Genomic DNA, 23,338 nt, shown 5'->3' on the forward strand with positions numbered 1-23,338 from the left:
TAGTCCTGGAACGCCTCCTGGCCAACCACCTGTACATCAAAGCGGAGAAGTGCCAATTCCATCAGGAGGATGTCTCCTTTTTGGGTTACCAGATCGGCCCCCAAGGAGTCATGATGGATGAGAAGAAGGTGTAAGCTGTCAGGTCATGGCCAGTCCCAACCACCATAAAGGGGTTACAATTTTTGGGGGGATTCATTAAGAACTTTAGCTCAATCGCCTCTCCTCTCACTTCTCTCCTCAAGGTTGGTCCCGGAAGTTGGGGTGGAATCCTGCAGCTGACAAAGCCTTCCGGCCTACTGAAGGGACGTTTCACCTCTGCCCCATTGCTCAAACTATCACGTTTTAGGGAAGACCCAGATGCAGACATTGTCGAAGTAACGAAAGTTTATTACTAGAACAGGGGGCAGGCAAAACGACAGATCAAGGGCAGGCAGAGGTCAGTAATCCAGATCAGAGTCCAAAAGGTACAGAACGGCAAGCAGTCTCAGGGTCAGGGCAGGCAGAGGTCAATAATCCAGTGTGGTGGGCAAGGTACAAGACGGCAGGCAGGCTCAGGGTCAGGGCAGGCAGAATGGTCAAAAACGGGAAAACTAGAAAATAGGAACTTTAGAAAAGACAGGAGCAAAGGGAAAAACGCTAGTAGGCTTGATGAACAAAACTAACTGGCAACAGCCAAACAGAGAACACAAGTATAAATACACTGTGGATAATGGGGAAGATGGGCAACACCTGGAGGGGGGTGGAGACAATCACAAAGACAGGTGAAACAGATCAGGGTGTGACACAAACATCCAGATCCTACGCTGCCCTTCGTGGTGGAGGTGGACGCTTCAGAAGTAGGTGTGGGAGCTGTCCTGTCCCAACGTCAAGGTAATCCACTGAAATTTTACCCATGTGCATATTACTCTAAAAAGCTGTCTCCTGCAGAGAGGAACTATGATGTTGGCGATTGGGAGCTCCTGGTGGTGAAGTTGGCATTATTGGAGACACTGGCTGGAGGGCGCCCAGGACCCATTTCTCATCCTCACTGACCATCGGAACCTGGAGTACATATGAACAGCGAGGCGACTGAACCCGCGCCAAGCCAGGTGGGCCCTTTTCTTCACCAGATTCGATTTCATGCTGACATATCGCCCAGGTTTAAAAAAAAACATCAAAGCCGATGCCCTGTCCCGTCTCGACGATTCGGGAGAGGTTCCTGTCTTGAGTGCACCCATAATTCCGCCCTCTGAATTCGTAGCCCCCGTGCTCTGGGACATAGATGTGGACATTCGCCAGGCCCTGGAGAGGGAACCTGCTACTTGTCCTCCTGAGCGCACCTACATTCCCACTGGGTTAAGGGATCGGCTGTTGACCTGGACGCACACAGCTGTCGTTGCTGGATATCCAGGTATCACCCGCACCATTCAGTCCATCTCTGGAAAGTACTGGTGGCCCACCTTGGCGCAGGACGTCACTCGTTATGTCAACTCCTGTTCTGTATGTGCCCAATCCATATCCCCCGGAATGCTCCAGCAGGGAAACTCCTTCACCTTTCGTGCCTCAGCGTTCCTGGTCTCATCTGTCCATTGATTTAGTCACTGATCTCCCCTCTTCTGATGGTTTTACCACAATTTTTGTGATAGTGGACAGATTCTCTAAATCATGCCGTTTCATCCCTCTCTCTGGTCTCCCTACCGCTATCCATGTTGCTGAGGCACTGTTCCAGCAGGTCTCCCGGCACTATGGCCTTCCGGAGGATATCATGTCTGATCGTGGCCCCCAATTCACATCAGGTGTATGGAAGGAGAAGCTTGGGGTCATGGTCAGCCTCACTTCCAGGTACCGGCCTCAACGGGCAGGTGGAGAGGATGAACCAGGAGCTGGGGAGATTCCTGAGGAGCCACTGCCAGGACCGGCAGGGGGTGTGGGCCCGATTCCTTCCCTGGGCTGAATACGCCCAGAATTCATTGTGACACTCCTCATGTTTCCCTCCTCAGGTGGTTCCTGGTCCCCTGGCTGATGCCGTCCCCCACGACACCGCTCCGCCTCCCTTGGACATCGAGGGGAGCCCCACCTATGCAGTGAGATCCCTCCTGGACTCCCGACGTCGTGGGGATCGGCTCCAATACCTGGTGGACTGGGAGGGGTATGGTCCAGAGGAGCGGTGTTGGGTTCCGGTGGACAACATTCTAGATCCCAACATCATCAGAGATTTCCACCTTTGTCGTCCGGACTGGCCCGCTCCTCGCACTCAGGACCGTCCCCCTTGCCAGTGTCGTCCTGCGGCTGGAGCCACGCGTCGGGCGGGTACTGTTACGTCTACTCCTGCTCCGGCTCTCGACGTCACCAGTCTACTAACCACCAGTCCTGGCAACCCATCTTTATGCACACCTGGCAACCATCATTACGCACACCTGCACCCTATCATCAGTCACACCTGGACTTCATTACTACCTTCATTACTTACCATTTATCTTGCAGTCTGTTTTGTCAGTCATCAGATAGTATTGTTTGTGTTTCCATGTCAGACGCTTCTCTTGTTTTTTATTGTTCCATGTTCGTTATCATTAAACTCACTAACTGCACCTGCTTCCTCACTCCCTGCGTCTACGTTACATTTGTTCTGTGGTATATGTCACTGTCTGTTGTCACTGTCTATGTTCTATTGGTACAGATATTGCTTGGCCTGACATACAGTTATTTTGTATATGTGGCCCCCAATTAAACCAGCTCTGTGTCTGTGTGTGAATCCATTAAGCAGCAGCTACAAGAGCAACATAGCTTTAATCTTCGATTTTGCTTAATTATGTAAACTGAAACACAATTAATTTGATAAGTTAATTTGGCAAAAAATGCTCTGTGTTCACATGAAGGAATTTCTCAAATGTTTAGCTAATTGTGGGCAGGAGCTCTTAGCCTAAAGGTGATAATTGTCAATTTAATGCACTCTACGACAAAAACATACAATGCCAAAGAAGTGTGTTTTGTTGATGATCTGTTTTGGAGCCTGCAGACACAATGCCCAGAGAACTGTCTATGTCCACTTGCCCTAATTTGCTGTTATTATCCAACTGAATCCACAAAACAACAGTGATACAGAGCGTTATCAACCAGCCAAGTCTGCCACGACTGATGGTGAAAGATATTTTCTAGGTAGCCATGTGCACCTCAGATAGAATATTGGACATTTATTACCACTCTGGGACTTGTCTTTTCCATGGTCTCCAGACCGTGGTCATTGTTTTTACAAATGGGAAGTTTGGGTAGAAATATGGAGCCCTTTGTTAAACAAGTCTTGTCTAAAAATAGTTCCAAATGTGTTGTTTTAGCACAGAACATCAAATATTTTCTGTCATTAGTCACCCAGTGGAAGCTGTCAGAGCTCCTTTTGTTCTCCGCTGGACATTTTAAGATGTTTTAAGTGGCTGTTTGTCTCACAGAATATGTCTGTCTTAAGGGGCTGGATGTCAAGAACATTAATTCAATTATACTGAGAAATAAATATGTTTTTAGAACTGGTCCTATCCGTGTCTGACTCCGGTCCGGGTGTTTTCTGTCAGATAACGTATACATAATTATGTAAATCATAGGTACTGGGGGCATTATATTGTAAAGTGGAGTGCATAATACTATAGTACAGTATACACTACCGTTCAAAAGTTTGGAGTCACTTAGAAATGTCCTTGTTTTAGAAAGAAAAGCACCTTTTTGGTCCATTAAAATAACATCAAATTGATCAGAAATACAGTGTAGACATTGTTAATGTTGTAAATGGCTATTGTAGCTGGAAACGTCCACATTTTAATGGAATATCTACATAGGCGTACAGAGGCCCATTATCAGCAACCTGTGTTCCAGTCCTGTGTTCCAATGGCACGTTGTGTTTGCTAATCCAGGTTTATCATTTTAAAAGGCTAATTGATCATTAGAAAACTATTTCGCAATTATGTTAGCACGGCTGAAAACTGTTGTGCTGATTAAAGAAGCAATAAAACTGGCCTTCTTGAGACTAGTTGAGTATCTGGAGCATCAGCAATTGTGGGTTCGATTACAGGATCAAAATGGCCAGAAACAAATAACTTTCTTCTGAAACTCGTCAGTCTATTCTTGTTCTGAGAAATTAAGGCTATTCCATGCGAGAAATTGCCAAGAAACTGAAGATCTCGTACAACGCTGTGTACTACTCCCTTCACAGAACAGTGCAAACTGGCTCTAACCAGAATAGAAAGAGGAGTGGGAGGCCCCGGTGCACAACTAAGCAAGAGGACAAATACATTAGAGTGTCTAGTTTGAGAAACAGACAACTCACAGGTCCTCAACTGGCAGCTTCATTAAATAGTACCCGCAAAACACCAGTCTCAACGTCAACAGGGAAGAGGCGACTCCGGGATGCTGACCTTCTAGGCAGAGTTACAAAGAAAAAGCCATATCTCAGACTGGCCAATAAAAAGAAAAGATTAAGATGGGCAAAAGAGTGTTATGGACAGACGAATCAAAGTTTGAGGTGTTCGGATCACAAAGAAGAACATTTGTGAGACGCAGACCAAATGAAAAGATGCTGGAGCAGTGCTTGATGCCATCTGTCAAGCATGGTGGAGGCAATGTGATGGTCTGGGGGTGCTTTGGTGGTGGTAAAGTGGGAGATTTGTACAGGGTAAAATGGATCTTGAAGAAGGAAGGCAATTTCCTCCTACAACAGGACAATGAACCAAAGCACAGCTCCAAACTATGCAATAACTATTTAGGGAAGAAGCAGTCAGCTGGTATTCTGTCTACAATGGAGTGGCCAGCACAGTCACCGGATCTCAACCCTATTGAGCTGTTGTGGGAGCAGCTTGACCGTATGGTACGTAAGAAGTGCCCATCAAGCCAATCCAATTTGTGGGAGGCGCTTCAGGAAGCATGGGGTAAAATCTCTTCAGATTACCTCAACAAATTGACAACTAGAATGCCAAAGGTCTGCAAGGCTGTAATTGCTGCAAATGGAGGATTCTTTGACGAAAGCAAAGTTTGAAGGACACAATTATTATTTATATTAAAAATCATTATTTCTAACCTTGTCAATGACTACATTTCCTATGCATGTTGCTATATTTCCTATTCAAACTCATTTCATGTATATTTTCATGGAAAACAAGGACATTTCTAAGTGACCCCAAACTTTTGAACGGTAATGTGTATCCACAGTAGTATCCACTTCAGTAGATATGTCCTAGAGCAGGGGCAGATTGGCCATCTGGCAATTCTGGCAAATGACAGATGGTCTGGACATTTTACATTTTAGTCATTTAGCAGACGCTCTTATCCAGAGTGCATACATATTTTTATTTTTTTCATACTGGCCCCCCGTGGGAACCATTGTTTTGTTGGGTGGGCTGGTCGAAATTGACACACACAACATTTTTTATTTTTTATAAACATCAATGAAAAAGGTGACATGGCCGGCAGCCCATGAGCCTGTTAAGATTTGTTTTACCGATTATTGCGCAATTACTAATCTATAATGAGCCTTTGGCTAATCAGTGGGCAATGGCCGGCCCCCTACCAAAATGGGCCGATTTTCTGATAGGCTGAGCTGAGGTCATGCAAACTCACATTCAAAGTCAAATGTGGCATCAGCAAAGAGACCTGCTCCGACTCTGTAATCAGTTAGACAGCCAAGATCATGGATAGTAAAAAACAGAAAAGGTGCCTATAAACGTAGAAAGGGCACATCCTACATTGTCACCTCACTCAAAATGTAAAAAATGTTGGGCAGCTAAAACCATGATTTGGTCAAACAGTAAAGTGCATTATCCTCATGGTTCCTGTAATGAAAGTGTGTGCCCTGCTCCTGTGCTTGTTTAACTGGGGCCTGCTGTAGTTACTGTATAGTTATTTCTCAACTCTCAATAGCAACTATTTTACAACCAAGATAGTTGATATGGCTTTTTTTATTTTTTTTTATTTAACCTTTATTTAACCAGGAAGGGCTCATTGAGATTTAAAATCTCTTTTTCAAGAGCGTCCTGGCCAAGATAGGCAGCACCAAGTCATTACAAAAAATTACAGACAGACAACATGAAAAACTACAAGTAATCTAGTAAAAACCATTCATGAATTCACAAGAGTATAACAATATCAAAAATAGCAAATTAAAAACATTGACAGGTCAGGGAATCAGCCTCAAAATCCTTCATCAGAGATTTAAAAACACCAATCGGGACAAGTTCTTCCAGTTTAAAATTATTTTGTAAGGTGTTCCAAGACGATGGCGCAGAGTACATAAAAGACCTTTTACCAAATTCAGTTCGGACATTTGGAACAGTTAGCAGGATAAAGTCCAGTGAACGAAGAGAGTACCCACCACATTTCTGAACAATAAAAATGCCCAAATAAAAAGGTAGTAAACCCAAAATGGCTTTGTAAATAAAAGTATACCAGTGACTGAGCCTACGAGTGACTAGAGAAGGCCAGCCAACCCTGGTATACAAAGTACAGTGGTGCGTAAGGGTTTTGCAGTTTAAAATAAATCTCAAAGTACCATGATAAAGAGTGTCAATTGATCTCAAACACTGAGCGGAAGCATTCATATATAAAATATCCCCATAGTCTAGTAAAGGCATAAATGTAGCTGATACTAGCCTCCTTCTGGCTTCAAAAGAAAAACAGGCCTTATTCCTAAAATAAAATCCCAATTTCAGCTTCAATTTTTTTGTAAGTTGTTGAATATGCAATTTAAAAGAGAGGCCGTCATCAATTAGAATTCCAAGATATTTATATGAGGTTACAACCTCAATCTCCTTGCCCTGACAGGTAGTAACAGGTGAAAGGTTCAGAGGTCTATTTCTTGCATTAGAAAACACCATTAGTTTAGTTTTGTCAGTATTGAGGATAAGCTTCAATTGACACAAGGTATGTTGAACAGTATAAAAAGCAGTTTGCAAGTTCTGGAAAGCTTTTGTAAGAGATGAGGCACAACAGTAAATAACAGTATCATCAGCATAAAAATGAAGTTGTGCATTTTGGACATTTTTGTCTAAATCATTAATATAAATAGTGAATAAGAGAGGACCAAGTACAGAGCCCTGGGGCACACCATTCAGGACAGACAATTTAACAGACATAAGCCCATCAAATTGAGTGCACTGAGTTCTATCAGACAGATAGTTAGCAAACCATGCAACTGCATGCTCCGAAAGACCTACACTCAACAATCTCTGCCTTAGTATAGGATGATCAACTGTATCAAAAGCCTTAGAGAGATCAATAAAAAGTGAGACACAGTGCTGTTTTTTGTCAAGGGCTTCAGTGATATCATTTAAAACCTTCATGGCTGCTGTAATTGTGCTATGCTTCTTCCTGAAGCCCGATTGATACATTGATAAAATAGAGTTTGTAAATAAAAACTCTTTTAGCTGTTCACTTACAAGGGTTTCAAGTATTTTCACCAGGGGTGACAGCTTTGAGATTGGCCTATAATTATTTAAAAGAGTTGGATCTCCCCCCTTTAAAAGTGGTAGGACAAATGCTGACTTCCAGATCTTTGGAATTTCATTACATTCCAGGGTTAGATTGAACAGATATGTAAGTGGTTCAGCTATGAAATCAGCTGCCAGATTTAAAAGCAGGGATCCAAAAGATCAGGACCTGCAGGCTTTCTTTGATCTAAGGATTTCAGGGCTTTATGTACCACCTGCACTGAGAATGGCAGAAAACTAAAAGTTTGACCAGCTCTCACTGGTTCATCCACACAGGGTTGTACAGAGACAGAGGACACTGGTTCATCCACACAGGGTTGTACAGAGACAGAGGACACTGAATCAAACAGCCTACCAGATGATACAAAGTGCTCATTGAAACAATTCAGCATTTCAGTTTTGTCATATATAGCAACAGAGTCCTTCAAAACACATGACGGTAATTCATTAACATTACTGTTACCAGACATAGACTTAATAGCATTCCAAAACTTTCTAGGGTCATTCAGGTTATCAGTGGTAACAGACATAAAATATTCAGACTTGGCCTTCCTGAGAAGAAAAGAACACTTGTTTCTTAACTGCCTAAAAATAAGCCAATCAGCATCAGAACAAGATTTCCTTGCTTTAGCCCAGGCTAGATTACGGTCGTGAATAATACAAGACAGCTCAGAAGAAAACCATGGATTATCCCGCCCTTTAACCCTGAACCTGCGGAATGGTGCATGTTTGTTTACTATTTGGAAAAAACCATCATGAAAGAATATCCAGGCAGTTTCCACATCAGGGATAAGCTCAATCTTGCTCCAGTCAAAATAAAACAAATCATGAAAGAAAGCCTGCTCATTAAAACACTTCAAATTTCTCTTACGAATAAAACGTGGATTTGTCTTTTGGAACCTTAGTATTTCTAACAGCAACAACAGCACAATGGTCACTTAAATCATTACAAAAACACCAACCGCAGAATATTTATGTGGAACATTTGTCAATATCAAATCAATCAGGGTAGATTTATCAGGGCATTTAAGATTTGGGCGAGTGGGTGAATTAATCAACTGGGTAAGATTAATAGAATTACAAAACATTTTTAAATCATCAGACACCGGCTTTAACCAACACCAGTTGAGATCACCAATCAAGATCATTTCACTGTAAAGAAGTTTAGACATAAGGTGCGTCAAAGAAGAAAATGCATCACCAAGAGCAGAGGGGGGTCTATAACAGCCAATCACAGTTATAGAGAGGCCCTTTGAAACCTCAATATTCAAGGCAAGAAATTCCAACTGTTTACAAATAGTTTCAGACTTTGCCACACTTACATGGAATTTAGATTTTACATATATAGCCACACCCCCACCTTTCTTAACCCGATCTGCACGATAAACATTGTAACCACTTATACAAATATCCTTATCAAAAATAGACTTGCTGAGCCAGGTTTCCGAAAACACAATTACATCAGCATCAGTTGATTTAGCCCAAATCCTAACCCCATCAATTTTTGACAACAGGCTGCGTACATTTAAATGAAAAATACCAAAACCAGATCTTGATTTAAAATCAGAGGGGGGTTTGGAGACATTGTATATCAGGGCCAGGGTTAGGTTGCACGTTACCTGATATCAACAACAGAAGAATAACTAGGCACCTCTGTTTAATAACCTTGCACGGCTTCTCTTTTTTAAGAGACCTACTGCAGCGAATTCTACAAGTGAGTTTCCAGACAATACAAAACAGTCATTTAAAACCATTAGACTTTGGTAGTGACACAAATTCGTACTGTTCACATCATGCCACAAATGCATCGGCACTTGGACGAGTGGACCGAGTGAAAAAGAGCGAGTTCCTGCAGACAAAATGTCTAATGGACGCGAGAGTACATTGTCAGATGTACTCACCCTGCGACAATGTTCGTTTTCTCCAGAGTTCAATAAAGTCAGTGCACAAAGCAATACCACGTAAATTGTCATTTTCTCTGACCAAAAAACAAGAGGCCAACGAAGGTAAGTGGAGAGAGGGACAGCGTGTATGTGAGTCAATGTGAGTGTTTGCACGTGTGAGTAGATTGGGTGTTGAGGGCGATAGAGAGAACGGGTTGAGCTGCCACTGACAGCCAGGCGAAGAGCAAGGAGCAGCTCGGACAAGACACTCCGCGGACTAACGAGGAACTCAGGCCAGCCAGAGATAGGGTTACTTTGGTAAACTTCAAGTAATGAAGTTCCGAGTTGAGGAGGACCCGTGATCTTTACACCAGCAAAAATAAAATAGTTTGCACTACGCAACAACGAAGTTACGCAACCATAAATAAATAGATTATTAGTAGGTTAAAATGTACTAGTCACAAACAAACGACTTGACATGCTGCCATCTTGGAAAACCACAGTCAGATGCTCTCTTAATATCAGATATGGAGCGGCGCGAAATGCACACCGACCATTGCGAGGGTATAGGCCTATAGTTCTCATGGGTAGTACCCTACAACTGCAACGTTTTTTTTTAGGACATTACATTTACTGTTGGATGAATATTAACTGCTACCAGCAGTAGGGCCAGGATGATACCAGTATTGCGATATTTTTTCCATGGCAAAAATGAATTATTATTTAGAGTTAGCGAACACCAATTAACCTATGATATTAGTTAGTGTACCTAAAGATGTATGTAAATGTTATGTGTCAGCACTGTTGCCTGTGTCTAAATAGAGTCAGGGTGTAGGGTGTATGTTTGGGGATGGGGTGTGTGTGTGGGGCGTGAGTTAGTGGCGCGTGTAGTGATGTGGGCTGGTGTGGATAAAATGCCATGGCCGAATTTCTGTCCCAGTCCTCCCTTGTCCTGGAGTGCTACTGGATGTGCAGGCTTTTGCTCCAACGCTACTGTAACAAACCTTCCTAATCAAGGTCCTGAGGAGCAGCTGTGATGTGTCCACATCAACAAAGGACAGCTACCAGTAGGTAAAACAAGATGACATGTCCTCGTTCCTGTCTCTCTGGCTAAAAAACATAATGATTTAATAAGATACAGAGTTACCGTTCTTCATCCAAACTATGAATTAATCATAGGCTACATGAGAAATTGCTGATATGTGACATTGATTTCTGACTAAAGTGTATGTATGTGTGTCAACTTTGTCCAAATTGCTGCTGCTTTCCTCTGGTGTTAAGACCAAGATTACTGTTTTAAACATATCAAGCGGCTTGGTGTGAGAGGGATCATATTAACACATCTATGAAATCAGTGTAGACATTTACTTTGAGTGATTGAACAGTACTGAAATCCAGTGAAGTGGAGTGAAGTCTAACTGATTGCACTGGGGAGAAGCTGAAATAGCACTGTCTGTCAAGGGTTCTGATGCGACGGTGTGGTGGAATCAAGTGCAGGACACAGGAGCTCAGTCAAACTTGACTTTACTGGCAAAGCACAAAAATACACGGGTAAACTAACCCGGAGGTACACAATACGCAACAGTGCGTAAAATACAAAAACCCGACTACGCATGAACAACAGTGCGACGGTAAACTAGCGTCTGTCCCAAACAGTCGAACATCAACAGACAGGAAAACAATCACACACAACACCTGACAAACACAACGAGAACTTGTAGGACACTAATGACACTAAACGATAACAGGTGTACAATACCAGACCAGAACAAACGAACATAGAAACATACAACGGTGGCAGCTAGTATTCCGGAGACGACGAACGCCGAAGCCTGCCCGAGCAAGGAAGAGAGGCAGCCTCGGCCCAAACCGTGACAGTACCCCCCCCCTTGACGCGCGGCTCCAGACGTGCGCCGACTCCGGCCTCGGGGACGACCAGGAGGACGCGGCGCAGGGTGCGTCGGGTGACCACGATGGAATTCCGTCAGGAGAGACGGGTCCAAAATGTCTCTCCTCGGCACCCAGCACCGTTCCTCCGGGCCGTACCCCTCCCACTCCACTAGATATTGGAGACCCCCCATCCGACGTCTCGAATCCAAGATGGACCGCACGGAGTACGCCGGTGCCTCCTCGATGTCCAATGGGGGCGGAGGAGTCTCCCTGATCTCATTTTCTTGGAGTGGGCCAGCTACCACCGGCCTGAGAAGAGACACATGGAACGAGGGGTTAATACTTTTATACTCAACAGGTAGTTGTAATCTGTAACACACCTCGTTCAATCTTCTCAGGACTTTAAATGGCCTCTACAAACCGCCGACCCAGTTTCCGACAGGGCAGGCGGAGGGGCAGGTTTCTGGTAGAGAGCCAGACTCGATCACCAGGTGCGTACACCGGTCCCTCACTGCGGTGGAGATCGGCGCTCGCCTTTTGACGACGGAGGGCCCGCTGCAGGTGGACGTGTGCAGCGTTCCATGTCTCCTCCGAGCGCCGCACCCACTCATCCACCGCAGGAGCCTCGATCTGGCTCTGCTGCCAAGGTGCCAGAACCGGCTGGTAACCTAACACACATTGGAAAGGGGTTAGGTTAGTGGAGGAATGGCGTAGGGAATTCTGGGCCATTTCGGCCCAGGGAACGTACCTTGCCCACTCCTCCGGCCGGTCCTGGCAGTATGTTCTAAGAAACCTACCCACATCCTGGTTCACACGTTCCACCTGCCCATTACTCTCCGAGTGGTAACCCGAGGTGAGGCTCACCGAGACCCCCAACCGCTCCATAAAAGCTCTCCAGACTCTGGAGGTAAATTGGGGACCTCGATCAGACACAATATCCTCGGGTACCCCGTAGTGCCGGAACACATGGGTGAATAGCGCTTCGGCGGTCTGCAGGGCAGTAGGAAGGCCCGGCATAGGGAGCAAACGACAGGCCTTAGAAAACCGGTCCACAACGACCAGTATAGTGGTATTCCCCTGTGAAGGAGGAAGGTCCGTGATGAAATCCACCGAGAGGTGAGACCATGGTCGTTGTGGAACGGGCAGGTGTAGTAACTTACCCCTAGGCAGATGTCTAGGCGCCTTACACTGGGCGCACACCGAGCAGGAGGAAACATAAACCCTCACATCCCTCGCCAACGTGGGCCACCAGTACTTAGTACTAAGGCAGTGCACTGTCCGGCCGATACCAGGGTGTCCAGAGGAGGGTGACGTGTGAGCCCAATAGATCAATCGATCCCGAACCTCGAGCGGAACGTGCCTCCGACCCTCCGGGCATTGAGGTGGACTAGGGTCGGTGCGTAACGCCCGCTCGAGTTCAGCATCGACCTCCCACACTACCGGTGCCACCAGACAAGACTCCGGCAGTATGGGAGTGGGCTCCACGGACCTCTCCTCCGTGTCATACCGCCGAGACAGTGCGTCTGCCTTACCGTTCTGTGACCCAGGGATGTACGTGATTTTAAATGTGAACCGGGTCAAAAACATATTCCACCGCGCCTGGCGAGGGTTCAGTCTCCTCGCTGCCCGGATGTACTCCAGGTTACGGTGGTCCGTCAAAATGAGGAAAGGGTGTTGAGCCCCCTCAAGCCAGTGCCTCCACACCTTTAGGGCCTGTACCACGGGTAACAGCTCCCTGTCCCCTACGTCATAATTTCGCTCCGCCGGACTGAGCTTCTTGGAATAAAAAGCACAGGGGCGGAGTTTAGGTGGCGTGCCGGACCGTTGCGAAAGCACGGCTCCTATACCGGCCTCTGACGCGTCCACCTCTACCTGAAATGGTAAAGAGGGATCCGGATGCGCCAGCACCGGAGCCGAGGTAAACAGGTCCTTCAGCCTCCCAAACGCCCTGTCCGCCTCGGCTGACCACTGCAGACGCACCGGACCCCCTTCAAAAGAGACGTTATGGGAGCTGCCACCTGTCCAAAAACCCCCGGATAAACCTCCGGTAGTAATTCGCAAACCCCAAAAACTGCTGCACCTCCTTCACAGTGGTTGGCGTTTGCCAATTACGCACGGCTGACACCCGGTCTACCTCCATCTTCACCCCTGACGCAGACAACTGATAACCCAAAAAGGAGACCGACTCCTGGAAAAACAGACACTTCTCTGCCTTGACATACAGGTCGTGCTCCAACAGCCTCCGCAACACTCGGCGCACCAGGTCCACATGCTCGACTCGGGTAGACGAGTACACGAGAATGTCATCTATGTACACGACCACCCCCTGCCCCTGCATGTCCCTGAAGATCTCATCCACGAATGATTGGAAAACTGAAGGAGCGTTCATCAACCCGTATGGCATGACAAGATACTCGTAATGGCCCGAGGTGGTACTAAAGGCTGTCTTCCATTCATCGCCCCCCCCTAATGCGCACCAAGTTGTACGCGCTCCTGAGATCTAATTTAGTGAAGAAACGCGCCCCGTGCAATGACTCCGTCATGGTCGCAATCAGCGGGAGTGGATAACTGTACTTCACCGTGATCTGATTGAGACCACGGTAATCAATGCACGGGCGTAATCCACCATCCTTTTTCTTCACAAAAAAGAAACTCGAGGACGCAGGGGAAGTGGAGGGCCGTATGTATCCTTGTCTCAGAGATTCGTCTATGTAAGTCTCCATAGCTCTCTTCTCCTCCTGAGACAGAGGATACACATGGCTCCGTGGGAGCGCAGCTCCTGCCTGGAGGTCTATCGCACAATCTCCCTGCCTATGGGGGAGGCAACTGCGTCGCCCTCGACTTACTGAACACAATAGCCAAATCCCCATACTCAGGGGGGAACGTGCAATGCGGGCACCTGGTTTGGACTCTCCACCGAGGTAGCCCCTACGGAAACGCCTAAACATCGACCCACACACTGGGCAGACCACTCCATCAGAGCCCTCTCCTGCCACGAAATAGACGGGTTATGGGTACTCAACCAGGGCATGCCCAGCACCACCGGATACGCAGGCGAGTCGATCAGAAATAGCTGGATCATCTCCTGATGACCCCCCTGCGCACACATCCTAAGTGGCGCCGTGACCTCCCTGATCAAGCCCGCACCCAACGGACGGCTATCTAGGGCATGAACGGGGAAGGGGACGTCAACAGGGAGAAGGGGAATCCCTAAGGCTAAACAAAACTTATTATCAACAAAATTCCCAGCCGCGCCTGAATCTACCAGCGCCTTATGCTGGGTATGAGGTGCTACCTGTGGAAAACGCACAGGTATACAGAAGTGTGCAACAGAGAGCTCTGGGTGAGTGGGGCGCCTACTCACCTGGAAGGACTCCCCAGTGCGGGGCCTGTCGTCTTCTCCCCTAGGAGGCCATCCCCAGCACCTAGCCGCGGTGTGTCCTCCCCGACCACAGTTGGTGCAGGAGATGGACCCCTCGTACTCCGACCCCTCCTCTCTCTAGCGCCAGTGCCCCCGAGCTCCATGGGGCACGGCTCGGAGGCGCTGGAGGGTGAAATGGACGGACCCCCTCGGGGACGTCCGCGGGTAGCTAGCAGGGTATCCAGCCTGATGGACATGTCGACTAACTGGTCGAACGAGAGGCTGGTGTCCCGACAGGCCAGCTCCCTACGGACGTCCTCACGTAGACTACAGCGGTAGTGATCGATGAGGGCCCGCTCATTCCACCCTGCATCCGCCGCTAGAGTACGGAATTCCAAAGCGAACTCCTGGGCACTCCTCTTCCCCTGCCGGAGGCAGAACAGACGCTCCCCCGCCGCTTTCCCCTCCGGGGGATGGTCAAACACCGCCCTGAAGCGGCGGGAGAACTCAGCATATGTGATGGTGGTAGCGTCTATTCTCCTCCACTCGGCGTTGGCCCATTCTAACGCCTTGCCGGAAAGGCAGGAGATCAGAGCGGACACGCTCTCGAGTCCCGAGGGCGCCGGGTGTACGGTGGCCAGGTAAAGCTCCACCTGGAGAAGGAAGCCCTGACACCCGGCAGCGGTCCCATCGTAGGCTCTCGGGAGCAAGAGTCGAACTCCTCGGGGTTCCGGAGCGGGAATGGGCTGACTTGCCGATGGTGAGGGCAGGGAAGATGGCGTTGGGGGTGTCCCTCGGGTCTCCCAGCGTTGGAGGGTGGTGATCACCTCCTGCAGGGCGGACCCCATCCGCAGGATCTGGTCATTCTGCTCCCGGACCCTGTCTTCCAACATCTCCTGTGCTGCTGCGGCTCCTGCTGATTCCATTCGAAATGGTGTGTGATTCTGTCAAGGGTTCTGATGCGACGGTGTGGTGGAATCAAGTGCAGGAAAACAGGAGCTCAGTCAAACTTGACTTTACTGGCAAAGCACAAAAATACACGGGTAAACTAACCCGGAGGTACACAATACGCAACAGTGCGTAAAATACAAAAACCTGACTACGCACGAACAACAGTGCGACGGTAAACTAGCGTCTGTCCCAAACAGTCGAATATCAACAGACAGGAAAACAATCACACACAACACCTGACAAACACAACGAGAACTTATAGGACACTAATGACACTAAACGATAACAGGTGTACAATACCAGACCAGAACAAACGAACATAGAAACATACAACGGTGGCAGCTAGTATTCCGGAGACGACGAACGCCGAAGCCTGCCCGAGCAAGGAAGAGAGGCAGCCTCGGCCGAAACCGTGACACTGTCAGTCATGTTGACTCTCAAAATCCTGTGATAAGTCCAATGCTCTTCACTTTAAAACTAGAATCCTTAATTGGTGAAAATACCATATCCGTTTAGGATATTACAACAACAAGGAAGTTACTGCAAACAACAAACACTCTTTTATTTCCCCCGGACATCATTGCAAGCGCGATAGAACAGCAGAATATGTACAGCAATTTTTTTTACTATGCAACTAACTAGATCGCTCCTCTCCTCGGTTTCATCAACAAAACAAAGACAATAAGAACAGCGCTGGGACAAACTGTGGCGCTGTTTCCCCAAATGCAGTTCCCATCTTTAAAAGGATGTTGAATTTGTGCAATTATCCTTACTTAGCTTGCTGTTACTGTATTTGAACTTCACAGTAGCCTACCAGCCTTGGGATATATTCTTCTATACACACACAATCCCTCACTGTCTCTTTCTCGCTCTATTTATTTTCATTTGTTCCATCTTTCTTTGTCTTTCTCCTGTTCACACACATACATTCTGCTAATTAAAATCCATTAATGGGGAAATTAGATATTTCTACTAATCTCTTATCTGTCCTCAGGCAAAGCCGAGGGTACAGAGGCTGGGAGGGATAGGTAAATCCACACACCCAGCGCTGCTAAAATCCCACTTCCATTTCCCAGTCTTATTACTCTCACTCATTGTTCTTAATCAGAACCTTGAGAATAATAAAAAATGCTCTAGAATTTAATTAAAAGGATTCTAAAAATAACCCATGTCTGCCAGCTGTGGCAATTAGTGCAGCTTACTGCCAGGGGTTTCCAGCCACTGTGTGTGTGTGTGTGTGTGTGTGTGTGTGTGTGTCTGTGTGTGTGTGTGTGTGCGTGCATGTGTGTACAGTATGTATGTGCACATACACTACATTACCAAATGTATGTGGACACCTGCTCGTCGACCATCTCATTCCAAAATCATGGGCATTAATATGGAGTTGGTTCCCCCTTTGCTACTATAACAGCCTCCACTCTTTTGGGAAGGCTTTCCACTAGATGTTTGAACATCGCTGCGGGGACTTGCTTCCATTCAGCCACACACACACACATCATTCGCATGAAGAGAAGACGCCGATACAGGGGACCCAGGTCGGGGTGCCTTGTGATAATTTGTCAGCGAGTGGGTAACCTTTACTATCCGTCCTATTGGCCAATGTGCAATCATTGAAGAATAAACTGGATGAACTCCGTTCAAGACTATCATACCAACGGGACATTAAAAACTGTAATATCTTATGTTTCACTGAGTTGTGGCTTAACGACGACATGGATAATATACAGTTGGCTGGTTTTTCCATGCATCGGCAAGACAGTACAGCTGCCTCCGGTAAGACAAGGGGTGGCGGTCTGTGTCTATTTGTCAATAACAGCTGGTGCGGGAAATCAAATGATAAGGAAGTCTCAAGGTTTTGCTCACCTGAGGTAGAGTATCTCATGATAAGCTGTAGACCACATTATTTACCAAGAGAGTTTTCATCTATATTTTTCGTAGCTGTCTATTTACCACCACAAACTGATGCTGGCACTAAGACCGCACTCAACGAGCTGTATAAAGCTATAAGCAAACAAGAAAATGCTCATTCACAGGTGGTGCTCCTAGTGGCCGGGGACTTTAATGCAGGGAAACTGAAATCCGTTTTACCTCAATTCTACCAGCATGGTACATGTGCAACAAGAGGGGGAAAAAACTCTAGACCACCTTTACTCCACACACAGAGACGCATACAAAGCTCTCCCTCGCCCTCCATTTGGCCAATCTGACCATAATTCTATCCTCCTGATTCCTGCTTACAAGCAAAAACTAAAGCAGGAAGTACCAGTGACTCGCTCAATACGGAAATGGTCAGATGATGCAGATGCTAACCTACAGGACTGTTTTGCTAGCACAGACTAGAATATGTTCCGGGACTCATCCGATGGCATTGAGGAGTATACCACATCAGTCACCGGATTCATCAATAAGAGCATCGATGACGTTGTCCCCACAGTACTGTACGTACATAACCCAACCAGAAGCCATGGATTACAGGCAACAGCCGCACTGAGCTAAATGGTAGAGCTGCCGCTTTCAAGGAGTGGAACTCTAACCCGGACGCTTATAAGAAATCCCGCTATGCCCTCAGACGAACCATCAAACAGGCAAAGCGTAAATACAGGACTAAGATTGAATCCTACTACACCGGCTACGACGCTCGTCGGCTTACAAACTATTACAGACTACAAAGGGAAGCCCAGCCGCGAGCTGCCCAGTGACACGAGCCTACCAGACGAGATAAATTACTTCTATGCGCGCTTCGAGGCAAGCAACACTGAAGCATGCATGAGAGCACCAGCTGTTCCGGACGACTATGTAATCACGCTCGCCGTAGCCGATGTGAGTAAGACCTTTAAACAGGTCAACATTCAGATTACCAGGACATGTACTCCGAGCATGCGCTGAGCAACTGGCAAGTGTCATCACTGACATTTTCAACCTGTCCCTGGCCGAGTCTGTAATACCTACTTGTTTCAAGCAGACCACCATAGTCCCTGTGCCCAAGAACACCAAGGTAACCTGCCTAAATGACTACCGACCTGTAGCACTCACGTCTGTAGCCATGAAGTGCTTTGAAAGGCTGGTCATGGCTCACATCAACATCATCAACATCATCATCCCAGAAACCCTAGACCCACTCCAATTTGCATACCGCCCCAACAGATCCACAGATGACGCAATCTCTATTGCACTCAACACTGCCCTTTCCCACCTGGACAAAAGGAACACCTACGTGAGAATGCTGTTCATTGACTACAGCTCAGCGTTCAACACCATAGTGCCCTCAAAGCTCATCACTAAGCTAAGATCCCTGGGACTAAACACCTCCCTCTGCAACTGGATCCTGGACTTCCTGACGGGCCGCCCCCAGGTGGTAAGGGTGGGAAACACCACATCTGCCACGCTGATCCTCAACACGGGGGCCCCTCATGGGTGCGTGCTTAGTCCCCTCCTGTACTCCCAGTTCACCCATGACTGCGTGGCCAAGCACGACTCCAACACCATCATTAAGTTTGCAGACGACACAACAGTGGTAGGCCTGATCACCGACAACGATGAGACAGCCTATAGGGGGGAGGTCAGAGACCTGGAAGTGTGGTGCCAGGTCAACAACCTCTCCCTCAACGTGATCAAGACAAAGGAGATGATCGTGGACTACAGGAAAAGGAGGGCCGAGCACGCCCCCATTCTCATTGACAGGGCTGTAGTGGAGCTGGTTGAGAGCTTCAAGTTCCTTGGTGTCTGCATCACCAACATACTATCATGGTCCAAACACACCAAGACAGTCGTGAAGAGGGCACTGCCTCGCCTATTCTCCCTCAGGAGGCTGAAAAGATTTGACATGGGTCCTCAAATCCTCAAAAGGTTCTACAGCTGCACCATTGAGAGCATCCTGACTGGTTGCATCACTGCCTGGTATGGCAACTGCTCGGCCTCCGACTGCAAGGCGCTACACAGGGTAGTACATATGGCCCAGTACATCACTGGGGCCAAGCTTCCTGCCATCCAGGACCCCTATACCAGGTGGAAGGCCCTACAAATTGCCAAAGACTCCAGCCCCCCTAGTCATAGACTGTTCTCTCTGCTACCGCACGGCAAGCGGTACCGGAGCGCCAAGTCTAGGTCCAAAAGGCTTCTTAACAGCTTCTACCCCCAAGCCATAAGACTGCTGAACAGCTAATCAAATGGCTACCTGGACTTATTTTCATTGACCCCCCCTTTTTTTACACTGCTGCTACTCGCTGTTTATTATCTATTATCTATGCATAGTCACTTTACCACTGCCTACATGTACATATTACCTCAATTACCTCAACTAACCTGTATCCCCACACATTGACTCAGTACCGGTACCCCCTGTATATAGACTCATTATTGTTATTTTATTGTTGCTCTTTCATTTTTTACTTTAGTATTTTTCTTAACTGTTATTTTTCTTAAAACTGCATTGTTTGTTAAGGGCTTGTAAGTAAGCATTTCACGGTAAGGTCTACACCTGTTGTATTCGGCGCATGTGACAAATAACATTTGTTTTGTTTTGATTTGAAGAGCATTAGTGAGGTTGGGCACTGATGTTGGGCAATTAGGCCTGGCTCACAGTCGGCGATCCAATTCATCCCAAAGGTTTTCGATAGGGTTGAGGTCAGGGCTCTGTGCAGGCCAATCAAGTTCTTCCACACCGATCTCTACAAACCATTTCTGTATGGACTTCGCTTTGTGCACAGGGCATTGTCATTCTGAAACAATAAAGGGCCTTCCCCAAACTGTTGCCACAAAGTTGGAAGCACAGAATCGTCTAGAATGTCATTGTATGCTGTAGCGTTAAGATTTCCCTTCAATGGAAAGAAGGGGCCTAGCCCGAACTGTGAAAAACAGCGCCAGACCATTATTCCTCCTCCACCAAACTTTACAGTTGGCACTATGCATTCGGGCAGGTAGCGTTCCCCTAGCATCCGCCAAACCCAGATTTGTCCGTCGGACTGCCAGATGGTGAAGTGTGATTCATCACTCCAGGGAATGCGTTTCCACTGCTCCAGAGTCCAATGGCGTCGAGCTTTACACCACTCCAGCCGCCGCTTGGCATTGCGCATAATGATCTTAGGCTTGTGTGTGGCTGCTCGGCCATGGGAACACATTTCATGAAGCTCCCGACGAACAGTTATTGTGCTGACGTTGCTTCCAGAGGCAGTTTGGAACTCGGTAGTGAGTGTTGCAACTGAGGACAGACGATCTTTACGTGATAAACGCTTCAGCACTCGGTGGTCCGGTTCTGTGAGCTTGTGTGACCTACCACTTCATGGCTGAGCCGTTGTTGCTCCTAGACGTTTCCACTTCACAATAACAGCACTTACATTTGACCAGTGCAGCTCTAGCAGGGCAGAAATTGGACGAACTGACTTGTTGGAAAGGTGGCATCCTATGACAGTGCCACGTTGAAAGTCACTGAGCTTTTCAGTAAAGCCATTCTACTGCCAATGTTTGTCTATGGAGATTGCATGGCTGTGTGCTCGATTTTATACACCTGTCAGCAACGGGTGTGGCTGAAATAGCCGAATCCGCTAATTTGAAGTGGTATCCACAAACATTTGTATATATAGTGTATGTTTGCATCCTGCCTCTGTTTGATGTGCCCATCAGCGCAGTAGAACAAGTCAAAGAAGTGATCTCAATAGAAGTGATTGTTTAGTTACAATGTTACAACTGCAGTATGAAAGTCCCTTTCTGCTGTATGTCAGTGTACAAACGTATCCCGTCACTCCTTGGCTATACAGTATGTATTTTTAAGACTTACATAAATAAATGATATAATAGAATACAATTATAAATGCTTTATTTGCGCTTTAGCGAGTTTGTTGGACTGACTAAGCCCATCGTCCATTAATGAATGTGTAGTCACAGTTACGTGCTCTTAAGTGTCACTAGATAAACAGTGTATGGACTCAGACTGACTGACAACAGATAGGCAGGTCTGGCAGATGTATCAGGTCTGAATCTAGCTACAGGAAAGTATTACAATACAGTGTACTCGTAGCCTATAAAGAGACCTGGATGTGTGTCTGATGGTGAAGCCTATTTTACAATGTAGACTACTACACCACGCAGTATACCTGGGCAAGGTAGAGTACAGTACACAGACGTGTACAGTTTATAGAAGAGTGGGCCATAGAGAGTAACGTACACTTCAGCACCTATAACTGACTGGCTTAACTGTGTTGATCATGGCCATTTTCAAGGAACAACATGGTTGGTCAGGACTGGTTGGTTGCCATGGAGAGGAACAGTAAAATGCCACAATCTCTCTCTAGACTCAGCACTTAGGTAGTACATCTGACCTATGACCTTTAGGTGATGATGCATCCCCACCGGCTCATGCTGGTATGGATAATGTTCATGAGATAAAATTGCTGTTTTTTATCACAGTTTTCTGCTGTCGTGTTGTTGTGAGGGGTGAATGTCATCACGCCTGATTTATTGAGTCATGAAATAATGATCGACAGACTCAGTTCACTTTATTGGCCTTATTCAGGAATTTGTCTTGCATCATCAGCTCTTCAGTTAAAAGACAATCAACATGTGCAAACAACAACAAGATCAACTGACAACAACAAGATCACAGAGGCAGATGACAACACAATCAAGATAGGCTCATTCTCCACTGTCCATCAGGTTGTTGGTGGTCAGTCCCTTGAGGATGATGCCAAACCAGACAGTGGACTCATCCTGTCTGTGGCACCAGTCAGGCCTTTAGTAATCGAGCAAGTGCCTGTGTCTAACTCAAGACTGTCTTTACGAGTAGGAGTTAGTTATAACAGGGAAATGGATACACTGCAGTGATGCACAGCGTGTGTGTGTACGCGTGTGTGTGTGGTTTTGAGTGAAGGTATGGCTATATGTTCTGTACTCTGATATATCTCCGTCACTGTCTCTATCTATAAATCTTCTTACAGCAATACTGGCTATATCATATTTCCAGTACCACTGTATAAGCAATTACTTCTACTACTGGTACTATTTACTCTCTCAATATAGCTGTATAACCATCACACACACACTGCAGCTTGACCTTTCTGTGAAGCAGATAATAACTGAAGAAACGACAGGAAATGAGTCACAGCCCCACCCCACCCTCAATCACCACCCTCTCCCAGAGAACAGTGTTTACTGTTTACTGGTTTACTGGTTCCTGTGGTAATATTGGGGCGAGACATGTGGGTTGATGTTTACCTACTCTACGGAACAACTCAGCGCTTGTTCAGCGGGTCCGGGCCGACTTTGGCCCCATAATGGCGGCAGATGTGTATGAATTGACCCTTGACCCAGAGGTAAACACAATCAATGACTGACACCCCCTCCATATGGTGAAGAATAACAAACCACCTCTCAATGCCTGCTCTGTTCTTCTCCACAAACTCTCACACACTGCAGACTGGGCTGGGCGTCTCTTGGAATGCATTCTACCTGGCAGGTCGCTCCTACCAGGTGATGTGGAGAGGATATGTGTCTGCATCACGTGTTCTCACTACTGGTGTCCCCCAGGGCTCGGTTCTTGGCCCTCTCCTATTCTCTCTATACACCAAGTCACTTGGCTTTGTCATATCCTCACATGGTCTCTCCTATCATTGCTATGCGGATGACAACTACTTTCAACTATTTTTCCCCTTCACCCCTTCTGACACCCAGGTGGTGACACGCATCTCTGCGTGCCTGGCAGACATCTCAGCTTGGATGACGGCCCACCACCTCAAGCTCAACCTCGACAAAAAGGAGCTGCTCTTCCTCCCAGGGAAGGCCTGCCTACTCCAAGACCTCTCCATCACAGTTCACAACTC

Source organism: Coregonus clupeaformis, chromosome 16, assembly GCF_020615455.1.
Source record: "Coregonus clupeaformis isolate EN_2021a chromosome 16, ASM2061545v1, whole genome shotgun sequence".
NCBI classification, from domain to species: Eukaryota; Metazoa; Chordata; class Actinopteri; order Salmoniformes; family Salmonidae; genus Coregonus; species Coregonus clupeaformis.